The sequence below is a fragment of the Peromyscus californicus genome, unplaced genomic scaffold (assembly GCF_007827085.1).
Source record: "Peromyscus californicus insignis strain IS unplaced genomic scaffold, ASM782708v3 Scaffold_7__1_contigs__length_154581171, whole genome shotgun sequence".
Lineage (NCBI taxonomy): Eukaryota > Metazoa > Chordata > Mammalia > Rodentia > Cricetidae > Peromyscus > Peromyscus californicus.
The window spans coordinates 144,668,933-144,690,546 of record NW_026294595.1 but is presented as its reverse complement, the minus strand read 5'-3'; the positions used below and the strand labels follow the sequence as shown (position 1 = coordinate 144,690,546).

Genomic DNA, 21,614 nt, shown 5'->3' with positions numbered 1-21,614 from the left:
TTCTCCTCCCTCCCTCTCCTCCCCCCTCTGTGTGTGGTGCTGAGGGTGGACCCCAGGGTCTCATCCATGTTGGATCAGCCCCCACCATTGAGCTATACCTCAGCAATTAGTTTCACTTGCTAACTAAGTTGTTCTCTGGGTACTGATGTTAGGTCCTGTGGCCAGGCAAACAAACCACATAAATGGATGCATTCCCCTGTTAAAGTAGACTGGCCACTGATATTTTGGGGGGGGGCACACATTGAGATAGGACTTCTTTGTGTAGCCTTGGCTGTCCTAAAACTCGCTCTGTAGACCACACTGGCCTTGAACTCACAGAGGTCCGCCTGCTTCTGCCTCCCAAGTGCTGGGATTAAAGGCGTGCTCCACCACTGCCCAGTGGCCACTGACATTTCTGAAAACATAATTGCTATAGCATAGGGAGGGTAAGGGGGAGACAACAATGCTGAGGGTGACTACCACTACAACACACACACACACACACACACACACACACACACACACACACACACACACACGAGGCAAAAGAGGGTAATAGCATTTATACATATATACACTTACATATTACATTTTTATTATAGAGTATAGCAATCATACATTTACATATTATGTATTCATATATACCTGAAATAACAATATATATATTTCCATTATATTTATTATATATCTATAGTGGTCATGTATTATATATACATATACATATCCCATATCCTGTAATTCAGAGCTATAGTGGATGTGTTCCATGTAGACTTCTAGACCAGGGGCTTCCTCCCACCCCTTGCCATCAGAATCCCCAGATTCTAAATCCTCAGACTCTCCTGGGAGTGTGAAAATCTATATTTTCACCAGGTCTCTATGTGAAGACCACTTCCAAGAAATGTTGAGAACCTTGCTCTATTCCAGATGCCAGACCTTCTGTATTTTCAAAACTTCCTGTAAGAGCCAAGACATTCTCAAATTTCCTTCTGATATCCTGGGAGGGAAGGAGGTTCCTTCCGGTTTCCAAAGTGTTTTGAAGTTTTAATGAAGGCCTCTCTCTGGCAGCTTCTGGACCTGGTTGTGACTTGGCAATCTTTCCTCACAGCTGGTTCCATTGAGCCCCTTGCTCTGTCCACATCCTGACGCTGATGATCTTCTCACATATCAACCTACTAATGTAGATTTCTTTTCATGCTTCCTTGAAATGATACCCTTTTTAACTTAAATAATTCCACTTCAAAACAAGATAGTTGTATCATTTACCAGCCACAGTCAATGCAAATTGGTAGCATTTGTCATCAATTGGTGGCCACTGGATATTGAAAACCTCAGATTATAATGTCATATTTTCCATTGTGAGCTGTTTCTTGCTAAATCTGAGGTCTACTCTTTCTGATAAACATGGAGGGGAGAGGCACTAAAGACGGGAGAATATCAAAGTGGGTCTTTCTTCTAGATGTGATGGGAAGTTGAGGTGTCTTTGAGAGGGGGACACTGTCATCACTGTGTTACTTAGTGACCTTAAAACCATCACCAGTGGTGTGCCGCCCCAAGGCAGGACTACAGTGGGTTAAATCATAGTCAACAATGGGTTTGTTTCCTTCATCATTGTTCTAGTTTTTTCTCTGTTGCTCTGTTTTAAGGGAGAGGGGCTTATTTGGCTTCTAATTCTAGGCCAAAGAGTCTACTACTGCAGGGGAGTTATAGCAGCACGAGCTTGAGATGGCTAGTCAAATCATGTCCTCAGTAAAAAGCAGAGATAAGCAAATGCTGCCTGCTTGCTTGTTTCCATCTAGCTTTTCCCTGTCATATATAGTTTAGGACCCCTGCCTAGGGGATGGTGCCACCCACAACGGGCTGGGTCTTCCCATGTCAACAGTCAAGGCAATCCCTCACAGACAAGCCCACACACTAACCTGATCTAGACAATTCCTTAATTGAGGCTGCCTTAGCAAGTGATTCTCAGTTGTAGCAAGTTGACATTTAAAACTACCATCACACCAATAGCTGTGGACTTAACTGACCCTGACCAACTTGTGGGAAGGCTCCAGCTATGGGAAACTTCCAATGGTATGGCAACTGTTTGAGCTAGCTGTCTATAACCTTTTTCCTTCACACCTTTATTTCCCAGCTTTCACTTCTAATAACAAAGTCACAGGCATTCACTTTTCAAACAAAAGATATTGGGTACCAACTGTGTGTTGTGTCCTATGCACACAAAAGCAACAGTACATAATGTCTACCCATTACAAGTTCAGAATCACTGTGGTGGTTTGAATTCTTTAACATTTATTGAGTGCTTACTTTGTGCAAGGTACTGTTCCAAGTGCCTTGTTAATATTACTACTTTACTTCTCCCAACAATCCCAAGAGGGTGACTTTACTACCCTTGTTCTGCCAATAAAGAACTCAGGACATGGGTCAGATCATTACCTTGTTAATGTTATGACTCAAATTTATTGACCACTATGTACCGGGTGCTGTGTTAAGCATATGATCTGATTAATCTCAATTAATGCTCATAAAATCCCAATGAGATGAATCATTTTATTCGGTCTGTGTTGCTAATGAGGAAACTAAACTCTGGGAAACAATGGTGCCTGAAGTCACACGGCTGAGATGTGGCCAGAGTGGGAAATGGAGCCCATGCCAGACTGACTCCACGATCTCTCTGTGCTCCAGCACTCCACTATCTGCCAGGGCAGAAGCAGGCAGAGGAGGATGCAATTCCAGGACCTTGGGAAGCATGCTTGGAGAAGGGTGATGCCTTTCCCTGCACAGTCAATTCTAGAAGAAACGATCCAAACATTTTTGTCTTCACTCCTATAGTCTTGTTGACTTTAGGAACTACAAAATGGCCATTTTCAGTACTACCCTCATAAGTGAACAGAGGACAGAAACAAACGAGACTCAAAGAACGCATTAATAAAATAAAAACAATCATTTGGCACAAACAGCGTATGGTATAGACTCCTCTTTGACTCGCCCCTCCCCGCCTGTGGTCCTGCTTTCTTCTGTTGGATCAATCTCCGTCTCCTTCACCGCTCATCTGTTCCAAGTCACCAAAAACTTTTGACCCAATGGATGATGCAGGGGGCTCCCTGGTGCTCAGCCTGGTGCTCAGTGAACAGCAAGGCAGGTAGAATGGCTTGTGTGTTTGAGATCTAGCCTTTTTCTCTTCTCCTGTACCCTCCAAGGGCTGCATCTCAGGAGGGACTTGGGCTCCTCACTGAAGCTCTGTAGTCCGTCTGCCCCCTACCCTGGCTTCCTGGCTCTTCCTCTTGTTCCCAGAAAGCTCCTGGCCCTGGACTTAGTGCTGTGCCTGACACCATCTCCCCCATCCAGGTTTATTTATCCAATGGCTGTTTCAATCCAGCCCTAGTGTCAGGGGCACTTTGGTGTGGAGAGTCATTTCCTGACATCTTACTCCAAACAGCTCACCCTGCCCTCATCACGTTCAACTCCTCACCTTCTCTTCATTTTCTTCACTGAAAACTCCACTGTTCCACATCATAGGGCAGGTGGCCCACCTAATCCCTTACCATCCTCGCACCAAACATAAGCTCTAAGAAGCCAGGCCCCTTGCCAGTTTGCTTTGAAGTTCCAGAACCTTCCACAGTACCTAATACAGAGCAATCATAGTTGCTAAGTAAGGTCTAAGGCAGAAAGCAAACACTTCTCCGTGTTCTCCAACCCTGGGTCTCTTTGCCTTTACATAGGCTCAGAGACCTTCTTTCTCCTCTCACACACCTGGAGGTGACAATCACAAAGGGGAGACCAGGAAACAGCCTGTAGCCCTCTCCTACTAGCTTAACAACTCCTAAACATTGCAACGCTGGACCCTGGGGCAGGGGGTGAGTAACAGCTCCCTGGTGGAGGATGGGCAAGGCTGACAGGTCCTAGGGAGCTGGGAGTGTCTGGGGCTGGGCCAGCAAGGCACCCCGAGAGCATGTGTGTAGATGCTGAACCTCAGGGGTCAGGAGTGAGGCTTCTCCACCCTATCCCCACCAATCACCTGTCTTCCACACTCTATCCCTGATCCAGCTTAACTAGGGGGTCTAGAAATCTCCACATGAGCAAGCACCCTTACCATACAGGTATTCAGTGTTTACACCCACAGCCACTACGGCTTCTCCACAATGGGCAGGAGGAGCTATGGTGAACAAAATACATGTTTATTATGAAAAGCAGTTGCTCGTCATTAACACTTCCCAAACTGATACAGTAACAAGTTACAGCAGGGACAGAGGTCAAAGTTGCACACCGCTGAAGTGGGTACGGCTTTCCGTACATTCAGTCCCTTTGTTCTTCAGTAGTGTTTAGTTAGTGCCTAATTCAGCCGCCTAGATTTCTCCCAGAATTCCTACAAAAGGAGAGAGGGAGGGAGGAAATGGAGGAAGAAGGAGAAGAGAAAGAAAGTTTGGGGAAGAGGGAGAAGTAAAAGAAGAGGAGAAAGAGGAAGAGAGGGACCCGGAAAACATGAAAGGAAGGAAGTGGAGAAGAAGAGGGTAAGGAAGAGAAGGAGGAGGAGGAGGGTGGAGAGGTGGGGAAGGGAAGGAGGAGGGTTCATTTACCCAAGAAGATCTGTAAGATCTGTAAGAATTACCTGTATCATCTCACTTAACAGTCCCAGCTAATATGTGAAGTGAACGATATTTTTGTCTTCATTTGACAGAAGAAGCCGATGTGCAGTCTGGTAAAGGAGCTTGCTTTCGAGCACACGGTTGACTGGGCCTGGCACAGGACCCCAGCTTTGGTTGCCCTGAACAGCTGTCTTCCAACAGCCTCACCAATGCAATGGCTTGACCCCACCCCCACCCCCACCCCGAGGTCTCTCTCCATAAAAGGCAGGCATGTGTATTTCTCCCCAGCAGCTCTTGCCACCCTAAGCACCAGTGACCATCTTTGGGAGGCCACTGATACCTGGAAGGTGACGTCACCAACTCTGTGATAGTACAGCCCAGGCTCATCACCTCCCTTCTCCGCTTGAAGCCTCCAACAGAATCCCGTCTCTCCTACGATTAAACTGGGAAGGCCACCTGTGACTTGCTACCGAATCAGCCGACTCTCCTGCCTCGTTTCCTGTCAGTCTCCCTCATCCTTACCATGTAGACACCATGGCCTCCTACAAATTATACTCTTCATACATACATGCATGTCCATGGCCTCAGGCCCATGGCACTTCTTCTGCCTGGGGTGAAAGTAAATTCCCACTCCATGCCCAGCTATTCGACATCATATTGGATATTCATCGATGCATTCCCTCCCTGGTTTCACTGTCAACAATATCTGTGTGAGGACAGGGAGTTTTCTGTCTCCAAGGTTTTACCTTCTGCCACTGTTAGTGCTGAGAGTAACCCATGGCACTGGGTGTGTCGTCATTATTTGCTAAATGCATGAGGAGCGCATGTGTGCAGGATTATACACTGGAAAGAACGCTGAGATCCTCTGCATGTGACAGTGTATGACCTGGAGATGCCGTTTGGAGACACCACTAAAGATAGGCTTTTCTGGCAATGCTCTTGACTGCCCCTTCCCCATGCGTAACCATCACCACAGGTGTAGGGGGCATGAGGAGGAGCCAAACATCCAGTTTTGACACATCACCATGGCCGGTCTAGTCAAGCTTCTACAGTAGATAAACTGTAGAGGCCTCAGAGGCACAGGGAGCTGGCTTTCCACTCCAGATTAGCCATGGCTTGATCTAGGTCCAGTAGGTTCCAGTCAGGCAGGGAACAGGGACTGTCACGACTTCTTGTCCATGGGGATTTGTAAGAAATGAGACGTTGCTCATGTCCCCTCCCTTCCTCTACAAGACATCACTTGGCCTCCCACAGGCACGCCATTCCAATTCCTACTTGCATAACTTCCCTTTCACAACACAGATAGCATTGCAGAACACTTTTCTGCATGGAAATGACTTTTTCATGAAAAATGATTTTCTCATTTGTATTTGTATGTTCTCCAATCCCCCTGAAATGGAGCAGGAATCTCCAGGGATGGGAAAGATCTTACTCAGCCCCTAGGTCCCAGCTGCTAGAACAAGGTCTGGCGCATAGTAGGAATTCAAAAGTCAGCTGCTGTCTAAGGAAATGGAGGGTGATATATGAAGCACTCGGTACAGCACCTGGGGTACCATACTCACAAGGTGGCAGATGACATCACTTCCATAGTCACAGTTGAGCCCATAATAAATATTATTCCTCCTGAAATAATTTTTCTTTTTGAACTGGTGCTGAGTTCTAAGTAGACCAGTTTGAGTGAGTGTGCCTCAGGCTAAGATCTACACAGCTACTGAAGTTCTATTTTTTCTTTTAAATTATTTATTATGTGTCTGTGTAGGGGTGTGTGCATGTGAGTGGAGATGCCCTCAGGAGGCAGAGGTATCAGATCCTCCAGGAGTGGGGTTCCAGGCAGCTGTGAGCAACCTGGAAGCCAACTCTGGTGCTTCCCAAGGGCAGTGAGTGCTCTTAACCCCCAAGCTATCTCTTTAGCCCCCAAACTTCCGTTTTTAAGAGTCAAAAAGTACCCATGTCTCAGGGCTGGCGATAAGGTTCCACATTTACCAGAACACACTGCTCTTGCAGAGGACCCGAACTTCCATTCCCAGCACCCACACTGGGTGACTTACAGCTGCCTCTAACTCCAGCTCCAGGGAATGTGACACCCTCTTCTGGCTCCTCTGGCACCAACATTCCCTTGTGTGAGCATCTAGACTCTCCCTTACAGACGTATGCACATAACTAAAAATAAAATCCTTTAAAAATACCCATGTCTAATTTCTTTTGATCCCTAAGATCCTTGAGCCTCTGATAATCAGGAAATGTCTTCTCATCTTCCTTCGGCATAATGTGACCTGGCCTGACTTTATAGAGTGACGAGACTATATTTCTTCAAATCCATTTGTGTCCAGTAGTTTCTGAGCACTTTCTCACTCCATGTTTATATAATACTCTCAACAAGTTTGGGACATAAGCAAATATATGATTGTCCCATTTTATAGATTAGCAAGTAGAGGCAGAAATGAGAGCTGCCTGCTAAGTTAACCCCACCCACAAGAAACAGACCTGGAGATCTCAGCATGGATCGACACAGCAAAAAGCAACTTCCAGAACCCAGTCACCTCCTCCTTCTCCACCACTCCATTCAGATTTGAAAATCGAATCTCAAGAGGATCATGAGAGGATGCGCAAGGCAGCGTACCCAACTTTCTAATAAAGGAAAATAGCCAGAGGCAACGCCGATGTAAAACACATGGAGAGTCTTTATTCTGCCATTTCTCCTCTACCAAGAGGCAATGCGAGCAGAATAGATTTAACTCTTCTCTACGGCATTGTCTTAGCCCAACAGCTATTCATATCTCCCTGGAGGGGAAGCGGGAAGACTCCTAAATACACAGAAAATTCCAAGGATCTGATAAATTGAAGTGATTTAAAGTAAGCCGCACGCAGTTTCTACAGAAATATTTATCTGCTGTAGCTCTTGCTTACCGAAGTCGTTTATTCCCTGTGGACAACCCTGACCCTCTGTCTCATTTCTGTGTCTCCCATGTCACCAGATTTCGTGGAGTCTTTCATGATACAGTGCAGCACTGGGGGAAGCTTCTTGGAAATTTACTAGAAACAGATCGGCAGCTGCCAAGTCTCCTCTCTTTCCTTCTTAAGCCTCCTCCTGCCTTCCCTAACCATTTTCCCTAGAAACAATAACTGCTTTCTCTCACCTTAATAGCGAAACTGTATAATCTCCATAGAAATGGCTTCGATGTGGCTGTAAGGAGACTCTTGGGTGGTTTGGGGGATTTACTCTATTCTGAAAACCCTTTACTATTTAGCTCGCTGGTCTTCATTTTTGTACTAATGGAAATTGCAGGGTGTTTTCCTTTCATTTGTGTGTGTGTTTCTGGTTTCTAAGCCCACCCTGGTGTCTGGTAGCTTCATGGAGACACAGGGCCTTCCCTGTAGCTGAAATGGACACTGTGGCCTCTCATTTAAATCAGTCTTTGCAGATAGATATAGGAGAGGTAGAAACCTGCTTAAAAAAGCCTTCCCGCTTCAGGGCTCGTCATCTGCAAGGAGAGGCATCGGTACCATGCCATGATGTCCCCTTACAGTCCACTGAAGTTTTCCACCGCGAACCTGGAGCTAGCTAGCTTTTACAGCTTCTCCGTGGCTGCGTTTGGTTTGCATGTCCACATTTGGTTATCTGAGAGGGGATGTGCACTTGGATATACTGATGCCTTTGTACATCCATAGAGGAGTAAAAAGTCCTAGACACTGTTCCTGCTTGGGAGAGTCAGTATGGGGACACTGAATCTGGTATTTTTTGGGGGGTGGGGTGGGGGTGGGGTGCGGTTTTTTTGTTGTTGTTGCTCTGTTTTGTTTTTTAAATGAGACAGGTGAGAAGATAACTCTTATTCACAAGCAGAATTCAAAGCAAATGCTTTCAAATCTGATCCAGGTAATTTTTTTCCCCTGTGTAATTTCTCTGAGCTCATTAGTACTAAAACTTCTGCATTGTGTATTTCCTTGTTACTCAGTAAAGAAAAACAGAACCGATATATATCACTAATAGGCTTATTAAGCCAAGGCCTCTTGCATTTTGATTTCTAAAATTACAAATAATTTTAGGAATGACTTTGGCACCTTGGAATATTTCAGGATACTCAGGGACCCCCCCCCCCCCATATAGAGAGTGTGGAAGATTGAGAGCGCCAACAGCTGGACATTCCAGACAGCCATGTTAATGATTTTCAGAGATATCTGCAGTGTTTAGTCCTCTCAGGCACGGAGTTTGCTTTGGAAACAAACGTGTCAGTGGCTCCCACCTGCAGCTCAGCACTCTCTCTCCTGTGTCTGGTAAGGGTCCTTCAGACAAATGAGCGGTGGGGACAGAGCCGCATGCTAAAGGTGACCCTGATGAATGTTCAACTTCGAGGCAAGCCCTGTGTGTGCACAAAGGTGCTGTCTGATTTGCTCACAGAGCCCAGCAGTGGGGCTGTCGGGCTCTGAAGGCTCTCATTTTCATCAACATTTCCTAATGGCTTGGTGGGTGAACTCTGAGATCCCTTTTCAATGCTATGCCTGCACCTGCACCCAAGAAACTCTCCACGATTAAAAGTCAAAGGTGGGGGGTGGAGGTGGAAAGATAAAATTCTAAGTCTAGAAATAACAATACTTTATGAAATAATCTTGTCAGTATACAGTGCTTTGGTTTTTTCTCTTAATGCAATATCCTGATCATCGAGCCAGCACTCCTAAAGGGTGGGTGATTTTTTAAATGTGGGTAGAATGACTAAGGCCCTTCAGGGCTTGCCAAAGGTCACCCCAAAACCTCTAACCTTAAACAGAATGTATGAAATGTAAAATAGTGGTTTTTTTTCCAATTGTTACAAATTACTGAAAAAATAACTACACGATCCGCTCCCGGTGTTAGCAGAGGCTAAGGTGGAATTTGAACTCTGATTAAAGACAACAGAATAAAACGAATCCCATTTTCATCTCAACATTCAGAATTTAAAATAAATCCCACTCAAAGAAATAAAGATACAGCCGTGTTCTCAACCTGAGAAGCAATACATTTATTTGTGTGCCAAGCATCTTTTAATACCACTGTGATATTTTTTTCCCTAAAAGTCATTCAATTTGATTGTAATTAAATACGTAATGAAAAAGCACGGCTTTGAGGAAGTGAAGCAAGACACTCTCTGCTAGTTTAATGTATTTCCAACTGACTTTGCATCCAGTGAAAATGACACTCCGTGTATGCCTGGTCTTAATACAGAATTTGGGAGGTGAGTCTTGTTTCTCTAGGGAACCTGGACAGATGCAGGTGCTACCTCCGTGGCTAGAGTCCTCCCAAATTACCGGTAAGTGCGTGGACGGTCCTCACACATGGAGAGGAAGCTGTGCTTCGGATATTCACCTCGCACCAGCTGATTGCAGACCCAGTGCAAGCAGGAACAGAGCCCAGGTTGTTTCCTTGGCTGATTTTCCTAAGCTCAGTTGCAGGAGTGGGCAGAGCAGCTTCATCACCAAGGCCTTAAATAATGCCAGCTCAAGTCTCCCTCTAAGACCTACTCAGCAGAGCTCCATTCCCAAGCCTTAGCAAGAGAAGCAGACCAACCCAGACAAACTTGGCACTATCCAGTTGGAAAGTGTCCCCCCCCAAATCCACTCCCCAATGGGAAGTCAGCAGGGGTGAGATAAGGCCTGTTCCACTCCTGGAGAAAGTGACAACTGTCAAGATACTTGAGGGCCAAATCTAAAGATGCCTAGATGTGAAGTTTCCCCAAAGGCAGCAAAAAGAACTGAGCTGGTTGGGAGCAACAAGAAACACAAATTGAAGGAGGAAGAACAGTAGAGTATTTCTGAGAAATGTTTTTACCCTCCCCAAACGTAGCCTCAAGCATCTAACACCCCCCCCCTCGCCAACAAGCCTCAGTGATTTCACTATCGAAAGTTCCCCAGCGTCCCCTCCTTCCCTTTCTGCCCCGGAGTCCTGCCACTTGCCATCTTCTGGGCAGGGCTAATAAATTATGTCCTGATATGGCAGATTAAAAATGAAATCAATAAATGCCTAAAACAAATGCACTTTTGAAATGTCCTATTCAATCTGGGTCTTTAAGGGTGAGCTGAGAGGTAGGAGAAGGAGAGCAGGAGCGGACTGGAGAAAGGACCACGTAAAGAATCAATCCCAACCCCAAACACTGCAAGGGCAAAGGCATTTCTAGGCACCTGACCTCTCTAGTCTGAGATCTGCTTTAAATAACAAGAATAGCTAAGAGTTCCTGTTGCTGAAGCCCTGTGGGCTGGTGTGTGTGTGTGTGTGTGTGTGTGTGTGTGTGTGTGTGTGTGTGTGTGTGTGTCCTTGTCTTAAAACCATACCGTTACCGTTTTGGGAAGCATGGAGATGTATCTACAGCATAGGACATTTAAGTGTTTAAGATGTGAACTTGCTTTTCTGATGGATGTCTAAGCAAACAGAGAAAATCAGGGTCAGAAACATTCCGGGTTCCTTTTTCTCTCCTGTCTCACCCTGCTTGCCAGTAAATGAAAGGCAAACTTCACTTACGGCCACTGCTCCTATGTGGTAGTTGGAATTTCTCGGACTTCACCCATTAATTCAGAGACAGGACTATCCAGAAGTAGAAACAGAGATCTCTGGGCCATTCGCACTCCCCTGAAGTGCTCAGAACTGCCCCTGCTGAATGTGTTTCCCATGTAAATAACCTGTGCCATTAAGGTGCAAATTGCAACTTTTAAGTAATGATTGCTAATAGTCTAATGTTTACTGCTACACAAGGACACCCATGAAAACAAAATCTGCATTATTCATCTCCGCATTCAATAAACAAAATAAATTGAGGGAGTTGCTCTCTGATGCCAGACTCCCCACACACAAAAAAAACTGGATCATCAGAAGCTACCATTAGCCTGCAAGAAAGAAGCACAGAATGGCTTGAGGTGAGCAGAGGCAGGGAGATATAACTTATGGGCATGTTATATATTCACAGAGACATGATTACACAAGATTCCATACCCCATTGCAACTGGCGGGCATTACTATAAAAATAACAGTATAGAGTGCTGAAATAAAATCTCTACTATGCGTGTATGCGGACCACACGGGCAAGGTTGTTAGAAAAGAAACACTTGAGAACGAGTCTACAATTTAAAAAAAAAAAAACAAACAAAACCCCAAGCGCTCTGTGTCCCATAAAGTGCAAAGGCATAAAGACAGTTTCTTTTTGTGCAGCTTTTCTGCCATCGTCTTTTTTGTCTTCCCTAAAAATGAACAAGGGGGAAAGATGCCAAGGCAGATTCCTGAAGATTCAGGTAAAAGCAGATGCATTTTAATGGTGAACTAGACGGATCATTAGAGGGTGAGCCGAGCACACCCACACATACATACACGATTCTGGGTGCTCAAGCTGCTTTGCAAACTTTCTCCTGGCCTCAGGTCCCAGCACCGTGGAAGAGCAAAGCTTCAGGAAGTGAGGGCCAATAATATTTCTGAGAGAAATCTTCTCTCTTAGGCGTTCTCTTAAAGAGAATCGCCTTCCTCATATATCCCCCACTACACACACTGAAGTGCGGGGAATCTAAGAAATGAAGATGAACATTCTCCATCACTTAGCATACCACCCTGTGGGCTCTATCTAGATACCTGCTTTGGTAGGAAGTTCAGCCACCGATTTCTTGAAATATCACCCTTAAACCGAATCATAGAAAGACATTTAACAGCCTGGAAGAGTTATTTGGAGAAAGAGTTCCAGGAGAGCTTCGGTCCTGATTCACTCCCAGGCTTTTTCTATCTTCTATTATTCATTAATCAAACGCGGAATCAAGCTTTCAACATCAGTCCACAAGAGTAATCACTTGCAGTTGTGCATTGTATTTAATTTTAAGCAGTGATAAAAAAGTTAGCATAGCCAGAACCTGAGAGGCGCTTTCCCCCTTCCCTGCATGGTAACTGGCTGAAGGACCTCCGCTAACTTTGTTTCGCTCATCCTAAAACAGAGTGGGGGCATTGGTGAGCTCGGATGAGCAGAAGAAACATCGTAGAAAAAACAACCCACCTTATTAATATATGAAAAATAAATACTGTGAAGCAGGGGAACTCACTGTGTTTGAAATGAATTACCCCCTCTCAGCTCAAAAAGGATTTCTGCTTCTTCCAGGGAACGTAATGAGAATCATGGGGACAGACTTGCAAAGACACTGAGAATCCAATCGGCCAGAAAACTGAAAGTACAGTCACAAGTTTCTACTACACACACACACACACACACACACACACACACACACACACACACACACCACACACAAACTACTACTACAACAACAATAAAAAGAGTAGCTGGCACCAATAGACCCCAGCATAGTGCAAGGATCTAATTTAAATAATGTGATACAGCAGCGTCATCTTCTGCACACCTGGATCGTCATTGATCAGTGGGTAATTATAATTAAAGGAGAGCAATTCTGAGCAAGGCACTTTTTGTAATGAGCTTGTGAAAGGAGACATGTCCAGTCATTCTGGTAATTTAAATTACTGCCTAGTTGTTGATGGCCTTTACCGGAACTACAGGAAGGGAGAGAAAAAAAAAACAACAACACAGTAGTTTTCAGGGCAGTGTCGTTCTGGCTGGACGATAGCCCAGGACTCTCTTTCAGGACAACAAACAATGAGGATGTTATCTCTTGATAATCCAGCTACACTTGAACTTATGTTTCCAGCATTAGATGCAGCAGGCTGACTCCTCTGAAGTCTCAAAGGCCGTCACACACCCTCACATGACCAGAGAGCAAAGCAATGTAAGTTAAAAAATAAAATTAAATTAAATAAGAGAGCTATTGTTTTCAAAAGAGGTAGCCAGAGTTGAGAAAAGAACACCCCCTGCCTAGACAAGTTGCAAATGTATATGTTGCTAAGGCTATTTTCATTATTTTGCTCTTATAAAAACAATTGAAAATGCATGAATGGAAGCTTTATAGCAACTCAAAGCAACCTACACATGGCTACGGAAGCGATTCTGCGCTCAAGAGGGAAGGAAACAGTGGACATTCTGAAGCATATGTATTGTTCTTTGGGCTGGAAGCAGGCAGTGATGAAGGATTATGAACTTGGTAGCCAGCATGTTCAGACACACACATATCCATTTTTCCCCAGATTCCTAATCAGTTCAGACCTCTTCTCATGGTGACTTTGCAAAGTTTGCTCAAGTGTCCTGGGAACTTCTCCCCATGTTTGACTCAAGTTGGAACAGAATAAAATGTATTGGGTGGGTCGCTTGGTCAGTCTTACCCATGTCAAGCAAAGTGGGAAAGGAAAGTCAGCGAGAAGGGGGCGCAGATAAAACTTAAGCTTTTTGCTAAGGCCCTGATCAACTAAAGGACACAAAGAAATAAAAACGCCCACATTAAAAGCCAACAAGATAATGATTGTGCCTGTCTCTCTCTGAATATAGAGGGCAAAGCTTGCGTCACTGGCACTCCGAGTTACCATGGTGAGTGATTTATTGATATATATCAGAATGAATAGATCAAAGGCAGGGAGATGACAGGTGATCAATCAAATGTCAAATCAAAACTAGCAATCGAGTGGAAAGCTGATTTTTCAGTGGGTGGGTCTGGAAGGAGAAAAATGAACTTTCCTCTTACAATTCCGAGAAACAAAACCCCAGCATACTATTAAGAAAGCAATTAAGCAACCCAAAAGGAAAAAAAAAAAAAGGTCTGAAGATCTGAAGCAGGGATCTATTAACCTGTTCAGATCTTTAGGGTGAGGGTCCCCTGCAAGAAAGAATTCCACGGGACAGTTCCTATGGTGACAATCTAGAGGAAAAGTTTCCAACGTTCTCTCTGGCAAAGAAAATCCAAAGCTGTTTAAATTTCTATGGGGTGCCCCCCCTTTGAAAAAAGGAGAAGGGATGATTAGATTTCTATAAACAGTGAATCCTTTTAGAAAATACATTCAAAGCTTCACTCATTTCCGGGGGTGCTTTTTGCACCTTGGCGACCAAAGCTACACCCTCATGGCTCACAGCCCCAAAGCCAGGCCTGCATGCAGCACCCGGCTTGGAAGCGCCCTCTCACTTGCTAGCCCTGAGCCCCCAGCAACCGATGACTCTGTCCCTGGAGGCCAGAAGCCGCCAGCACTGACCTCTCAGAGGGATGAGAAGTGGGGGCGGGGGTCCTCTCCCTTCCTTGCACCCCAAATCCACAATCCAACTTTGGCTCCAGAGGCAAGAAGCCAGACTGGAAGAAAAAGTTAGGGGTGGGGTAGAGGGTGGAGGGAGGAAAAGTTGAAGCGAGGAAGGTTTGGTGGGACAGCTTCCCTGCCACCACCCAGAGGCAGCCTGGAGAGGGGAGGATTGGGGAGATCAGGATGGGGTGTTGAAGAGGGTACCCGCAAGCTAACCCTCTTGAAAGCGCCAGGGGGTGGCGTCCCTGCCAGCCCCGGGGCCAGGAGGGCGGGCGAGCCACTGTGCGCAGGGCGAGCCGCTGTGCGCCGGGCTCGGGGCCGGGCACCCGGAGCGGAGCCATCTCTTACCTGCAGCCCGCTTGGGTGCCTGCCTGTTTCCTCCTTGGCATCTCTCTACTCAGCTCCAGTCTCACTTCTGGCGCCCCAGCCCCGAGCCGCGCGCGGGGGGCCGCAGTCTCGCTCGTCTTTCTGTGGCTCCTAGGACGTCCACTCGGCCTCTGTCCCCCTGACGATCCCCTGCCAGCGCTCCAGCGCGGGGCCAGAGACCCCCTCTCTGGGTGGCAGATAGGCGGTTTGTGCCTGCTGCTTGCAAGTGGAGGTTGGTTCTGCCTTGTTTGTTTGTTTGGGTTTTTTCCCCCCTCTCTCTTTTTGTTTTTGCTTTTGGATTTTTCTCTCTTTTTTTGGTTTTGCTTTTTGCTGGTTTTTTTTTGGTGACTGGTGAGACACTTGATTTCTTTATTAAACATCCAAGACGGGGTTCAGATGGTAGGGACGAGGGGCGCACACGCGCCACGCGCACACTCGCGCGTAAAGATAAGGGGGGAAAACAATCCTGGGAAGACAGTGGGTTTCTTCTTTTTCTTCTTCTTCCTTCTATTTCCCTCCTCCTCCTCCTCCTCTTCCTCCTCTTCCTCCACCTCCTCCTTCTCCTCCTCCTTCTCCTCCTCTTCCTCCTCCTCTTCCTCTTCTTCCTCCTCCTCCTCGTCCCTGATCTTGATGGCGGATTCGCGCTGGGGAGAGATCACTCACTGTAGGTTTGTCGCTGCTGTCAGATCCCAGTCTGTGAGTGATATGCGAGAGGGACAGGAGCGGGTTTGGGAAAGACAGAAAATCTGGAATTCACTCACACACACACACACACACACACACACACACACACACACACACACGCACTCTCGCTTACACACACACACACACACACACACACACACACACACTCACCCCCCCCACACACACATACGCGCGCGGGCACCACACACACACACACACACACACTCACACGCGCTCTCTCTCTCTCACACACACACAGGCACACACACACACACACACACACACACACACACACACACACACACAAGACAGGGCAAGGCGATGCCAGCAAACATCGATCCCCGCTGAACAAACTGAACATTAACAAACTCCTCCTCTTCTCCCTGCGACCTGATGACAGGGAGAAAATTTACTCCCCAGCCGCAGAGCGCCAGGCAGAGGGAGTCTATTAAAGGGACAGTGTCCTGCCTGGGAGAGGAGCTGAGGGGAGGAGACCCTGCCTTCGGGGCTGCAGCCCGGAGCCACCCTCCTCCTCGCTGGGGCAATGGGGGTGCCCACCCAGTCTAGACGCCCCTCCAAGAGGAAGATGAGAAGGGGGAAAGGGAAGGAGATGAGAGTGGGAAGGAAGGGGGTGAGGCTCTGGCAGAGTTAGAAGCAGGCTCTTATTAGAGGAGGGAGAACCTAGGTTTGCTTGGGGACAGACAAGAGGTTGGAACCACATCCAGCCTCAACCTGTCCCCTGCAAATAACCTACTTTCAATTCTTTAAGTTCATAGCACTGTCTTTCCACCTTCTTAGAACTAGCAGGATTTTTTTTAACTTCTGCCTCCTGGACAGCTAACCACATAATCTTCACTGTTTCCTTTCAAATGTTTATTGAGCACCTACAGTATACCCCGTTTTACAGTCTCAGCAGCGACAGAGAATGGGCAAATCCGGACTTTGTGGATGTTTATAAAGGGGCAGGAAAATGACACCTTAAACAACTTGCCCCTTGGTGTCCAGTTACCTCCCAGAGGTCTACCTTTCTGAAAATTTGATGTATACATTTCTCTATTTTATTTCCCCTGACCGGGCTTGTCGAAGAGGTGGATGCCACGCACAGCTTTCTTTGTGGACAATTGCCTGTGATCTCGCTAGACTATAAGTTCTAAGGAGGTGCGGTTTCCTTTGTCTTTTTTTACTCTCAAGGGTGGCAAAGTGCAAAACATACTACAACCCTCCCACCCACCCCCGCCACCCAATAGTTGTTCAATGAACGAAAAGGAAGCCTGTCGTGGTGAGAGCATAATTTCAGAGTGGTCTGGCCTGATTAAAACTGAGTGTAGTGCTGGGGCTGAAAGAGTGCCCACAGTCCGTGATAGATGAAATTCCATCACTGGGTACCACTACAGAGCAGGCACTGTGGTGTTGCAGACCCACTGGCGAATGGGATGACCCTGACCCCTGTCCTGAAGAGCTCTCCTTCCAATGAGGTAGAAAGTCAGTGACGCCTGAGAAGGCCACGAAAGGAGGTCGAGCTAGGGTCACAATGTGCCTGGTCCTGGGCCCTGAACTCAGGGCATCATACAAGCCAGGCAAGCAGAACTGGGTCTCCAGCTCTCTTTTCACTCCTTTGTTTTGAGACAGAGTTCTCCCTTGGTTACTCAGGCTGTCCTTGAACTCATTCTGAGGTAGGTCTTTGAACTTTGGATCTTCTTGTTTTAGCCTTCTGGATCGCTGGAGTGATAGGCCTCTGCCGCCAGGGCTAGCTTGAGTCTGGAGTTTGAAGAAGGAAGGATGGTTACCAGGTGTGGCTGCAGGGGAAAGTCAAAGACAGGTTCTAACCTTGGACAGGGAGGAAGTAGGGTGAAAAGGGGACTCGATATAGCTGTGCTAAACAACACCGGAAGTTCCTGCTTCCTAGCAACCCTCCCCAAGGGCCCTCATGAGGATGCACTCACCTTGGTACTCCACAAGCAGGTTTTACAGCCCTCTCTGTTGGGCCACACACTGCTTTGCCGGAGATGAGCGTGGTCCAGCGCAATGTGGGATGTTTGCTTGGCAACATCTCGACCTCCAGATGCCAAGCCCTCCCCTCTGCTCTGATGACAAACCTTTTCACAGACGTTGCCGTTGCCCAGTCTCCTCTGGGGCCAAGATGTCCCCTGCTTGGAGACTACCCCCTTGGACTTCCTAGATGGGAAGTGGGCCTGGTTCTGGAGTCGACGTTGAACAGACTCTGGCCCTTCGGGCAAAGCCGCTGGCTCACTCCAGCCTGAGAACCATCATTCTCTTTTCCTCAGGAGTCAGACAAAGCGAATACCTCTGACTTGAAGACCAAAGTATGCTTTAATAGCGATACAGTTGAGCAGAGGGAAACATCAGCCATGTTGCTCTTCCGGCCATTGTTAAGGAATCTCATCTGGCTCCTTGCTCCACCCCGCCACGTATCCACTGGTAATGAGGCCTAACCAATGAGACCTCGAATGTCTCCACATGTTCCTCTAGCCACCCTGACTCTTCCTCATGGGCAATTACTAACTACAACTAGTTCAGACCAGTCTTTTGTAGCAGTTCTTTGAGGCCACAGGAAACGTCGCTCACCCGGTCCTACCCATCAGCACTAAGTGATGTTATTGTCACTGTGTGTAAAGTGCCAGTTAGTCATTTTTCAACAGCCCCATGCAAGTCTCCACCTTACACATGTAGTACAAGATATAACATCACCTGGCTTAAACCACCCAGATAGTATCCACCCCTCACCACCTGACCCTACCCAGCCTAGCTCTTGGCAACTGAGGCAGAAAATCCTGTATTATCATAGTTGACAATGTTAGCCAAGAGTCATCAACTATGGTTTCCCAGAATACACTTAGGAAGTCCTGAACTTGTGAATTCACTGTAGCGTACACAGTACTATAGTCTGGGGACCAGGAGGCACAGACTTGGGTGGAGGAAGCTATAAGAGTTCACTGTGAATTTGCCATCTTCTCTGGACTAGTGTTATGTTCAAGGTATCATTTGACAAATTTCTGTAGTATGCATTAGGGGTGCAAGGCATTGCCCTAAAAATAGGGGGGTACCAGGATGTACCTGACACGAATTTAGTGTCACCTGGGAACCTCAACTGAAGAGTTGCCCAGATCAAACTGGCTGGTGGCTGCATCTGTGAGGCATTTTCTTATTTGCTAATTGATGTAGGAGGGGCCCAGTCCACTGTGGGTGGTGCTATCCCTAGGCACATGGGCTTAAGCTGCATAAGAAAGGCAGCTGAACAAGCCAGTAAGCAGCGTCTATGGCCTCTGCTTCGGTTGGTGTTCCAGTCTCCTTCCATGGCTTCTCTCGAGGATGAACAATAAGCTGCAAGTTGTTTTTGGTCATAGTGCTTATCACAACAGAGAAGCAAGCTGGAAAGGTGTACACGTAAGGATGCACTACCAAAAACCTATTGCAATAACATCTGAAATACCAGGGGACAACAGAAAAGGGAGCTAAGTGTGTGTGTGTGTGTGTGTGTGTGTGTGTGTGTGTGTGTGTGTGTGTGTGTGTGTGTGTGTGTGTCTCACCCTTGGAACAGATAAGTCCAGGACCCTGGGCCACATCCATCCTCCTGGATCCTTTCCTGACTTCTCAGACACCTCTACCCTCTTCCAGCCTTCAGAGGCTTGTGTTATCAACGGAGATTCTTTGTAGTTCCACTCACTGCCTCTCCCTTCTGGCAGTTTTCCAGCATGTCTCTGGGCCTCGCTTCTGGAATGTTCTTTCATTGAGTTGTATTTTCCCCCCAACTGCTACTAATACCGAGTGCTGTGCTTAGTCATCAACAATGAAGATGCTGTCTGTGGCAGTGAGAGGCAGACTGTGATAGCACTCAGATGGCCCTGAGGAGTGTGGACATGGCAGAGTTTGAAAGGGAATACATTTCTGCACCACACCAGGAGAAATGGATTCCTCTTTTAATCCTCTTTCTTCTTGAGAAGTCTCCATTTAACACCTTGTTTCTCTTAGGCCTGACACCTGCTACCATCGATTGTTTTATTTTTTTTCTTTTCTGTGTCTGTGTCTGATGTGTGTGCAGATGTGCGCATGTTCCCGTGTGTGTATGTGTGCATGTAGCAACAGGGGTCCTCCATGGTGACTGTCTACCTTATTCATTTAGGCAGAGTCTCTCAATGCAGTACAGAGCTTGCCAACATAGGCCAGGCTAGCTGGTCGGCTTTCTCTGGGAATGCCCTGCCTCCGCCCTCTGAGAACAAGAATTATAGGTGGGCTGCCACACTCACCAGGCATTTACCTGTGCTCTCGCTGACTAAACCCCTGCCTTTATACTTCCTGACAAGTACTTTACCCACGGAACCATGTCCCCACCCGACCAACTTCCATTCTTAACCCCGATGCTGCCGAATTCGGGCTGGAAAGCTTAAGGAATGACAGTGAGTTTAGCTGAACTTTCACAGAGTGGCTTGATTTGCTTAAATGGAGGATCACCTTCTACGCCAGTGAAAGACACTGTGTTGTATTTACAGTAGTTATCTGAAAACATATGCTTAGCTAGGTTTAAAAACTTCATATATGTAAGGAACAAGAAATAGTACCTGTGGTTCAGATGGAGGCACACACAGCAAAATATGAAAAAGATGTTTGTTACAGTTTGAGTGCAAAATGCTCCCAATACTCCATGTGCCACACCCTGGTCCCCCGGCAGTGAGGCTGTTCTGAAAAACATGGAACTTTGGGGATCTAACTAGTTGGCATAGAAGAGTGCTAGGGCCTGGTCTCTCTTCTAGCCCCAGACACACTCTCTGTGTCCTCGTCCAACAAGATGTGAGCAAATTGTCTACCACCCCTCTGCCAGGGACGGAAGTCACTCCAGCCGCTGTGAATGCTACCACACCTTCTCCATCATGATGAACGCAATTCCCTTAAATCAGGAGTCCAGGTAAATCTTTCCTTCCTGTAGTTCTCACAAGGGCAGGAAAAGTAAGAAACACAGGTGTAGAAATTTCCAGAATGAGGAAATTACTAATACATACTCCAGCACCTGGGAAACATCTCTCAAGAACCAATGTCTTTCCCTGATGCTGGGTTTAAGTCTGAGGAATTTGGCTTTCTGAGATCCAATGCTCAGACTGAAGGATCAGTAAGGACATGAACGGATGGGCATGACTCAATCTCTGCCCCCACAAGAGCTGTTCTCACCCCTGGTGAATATCAGAATTACCTGGGCATTTTTATCCTCCTCTTCCTCCTCCTCCTCCTCCTCCTCCTCCTCCTCCTCCTCCTCCTCTTCATCATCATCATCATCATCATCATCATCATCATTTGAAGATACAGAAACCCAGGTCACACCCCAGATTTAATATATTAGATCTAGAGTATGCCAGAAAATCAGAAAAATTTAAAAGTCCCCAGGTAATTCCAATCTGGTGCCAAAGCATGTGTGCCTTTCCCGTTCAAAAGCACAGCTTTGTAAGAGGTGAGTCATGTATGGGAAGTTTTCCAGTACAAAGGAGGGAGCATCTGGTCCAGGGTGGGTTACAAGGTCTTCCGGGTAGACTCCAGGAAGCCTGCAAAGGCCCTGTCAGCCCTGTCACGGTGAGGGGATGCTTCTGATACCTTTCCGTGACTCTCTCACTCCTGAGCTCCAAGGCAATGTAGTAGATGTAAGCATTTGCTGAGCACCTACCTCACAATGGGCCATGCCCTGTCAGGGCATGGGGGGGAGCGTGGCTTGGGAGACACTCTGGTCACCAAGTCTGATGCACAGGCTTCTGTCCTCGCTCCTCCCTCCAGCAGAATTCTTCTTTTCAATAAGCTGTGTCTCTCTCCTCTAACCCAGAGACATCACCACTTTTGGACCTCACCCTCTTCCTCTTCCACCTCATGTCCTCTTCATG

The 21,614-nt window shown here is 46.8% G+C and overlaps 1 long non-coding RNA gene across 1 annotated transcript in view; it reads right to left on the bottom strand.

Annotated features, from left to right (window-relative positions):
- The window catches only part of LOC128101148 (uncharacterized), a 28,580-nt gene extending 12,485 nt beyond the window's left edge, over nucleotides 1-16,095 (bottom strand). Inside the window, exon 1 of the long non-coding RNA XR_008215002.1 lies at nucleotides 15,034-16,095. This is a non-coding gene — a long non-coding RNA (uncharacterized LOC128101148). The remainder of the gene's footprint in view (nucleotides 1-15,033) is intronic.
- Between the last annotated feature and the right edge of the window lie 5,519 nt (nucleotides 16,096-21,614).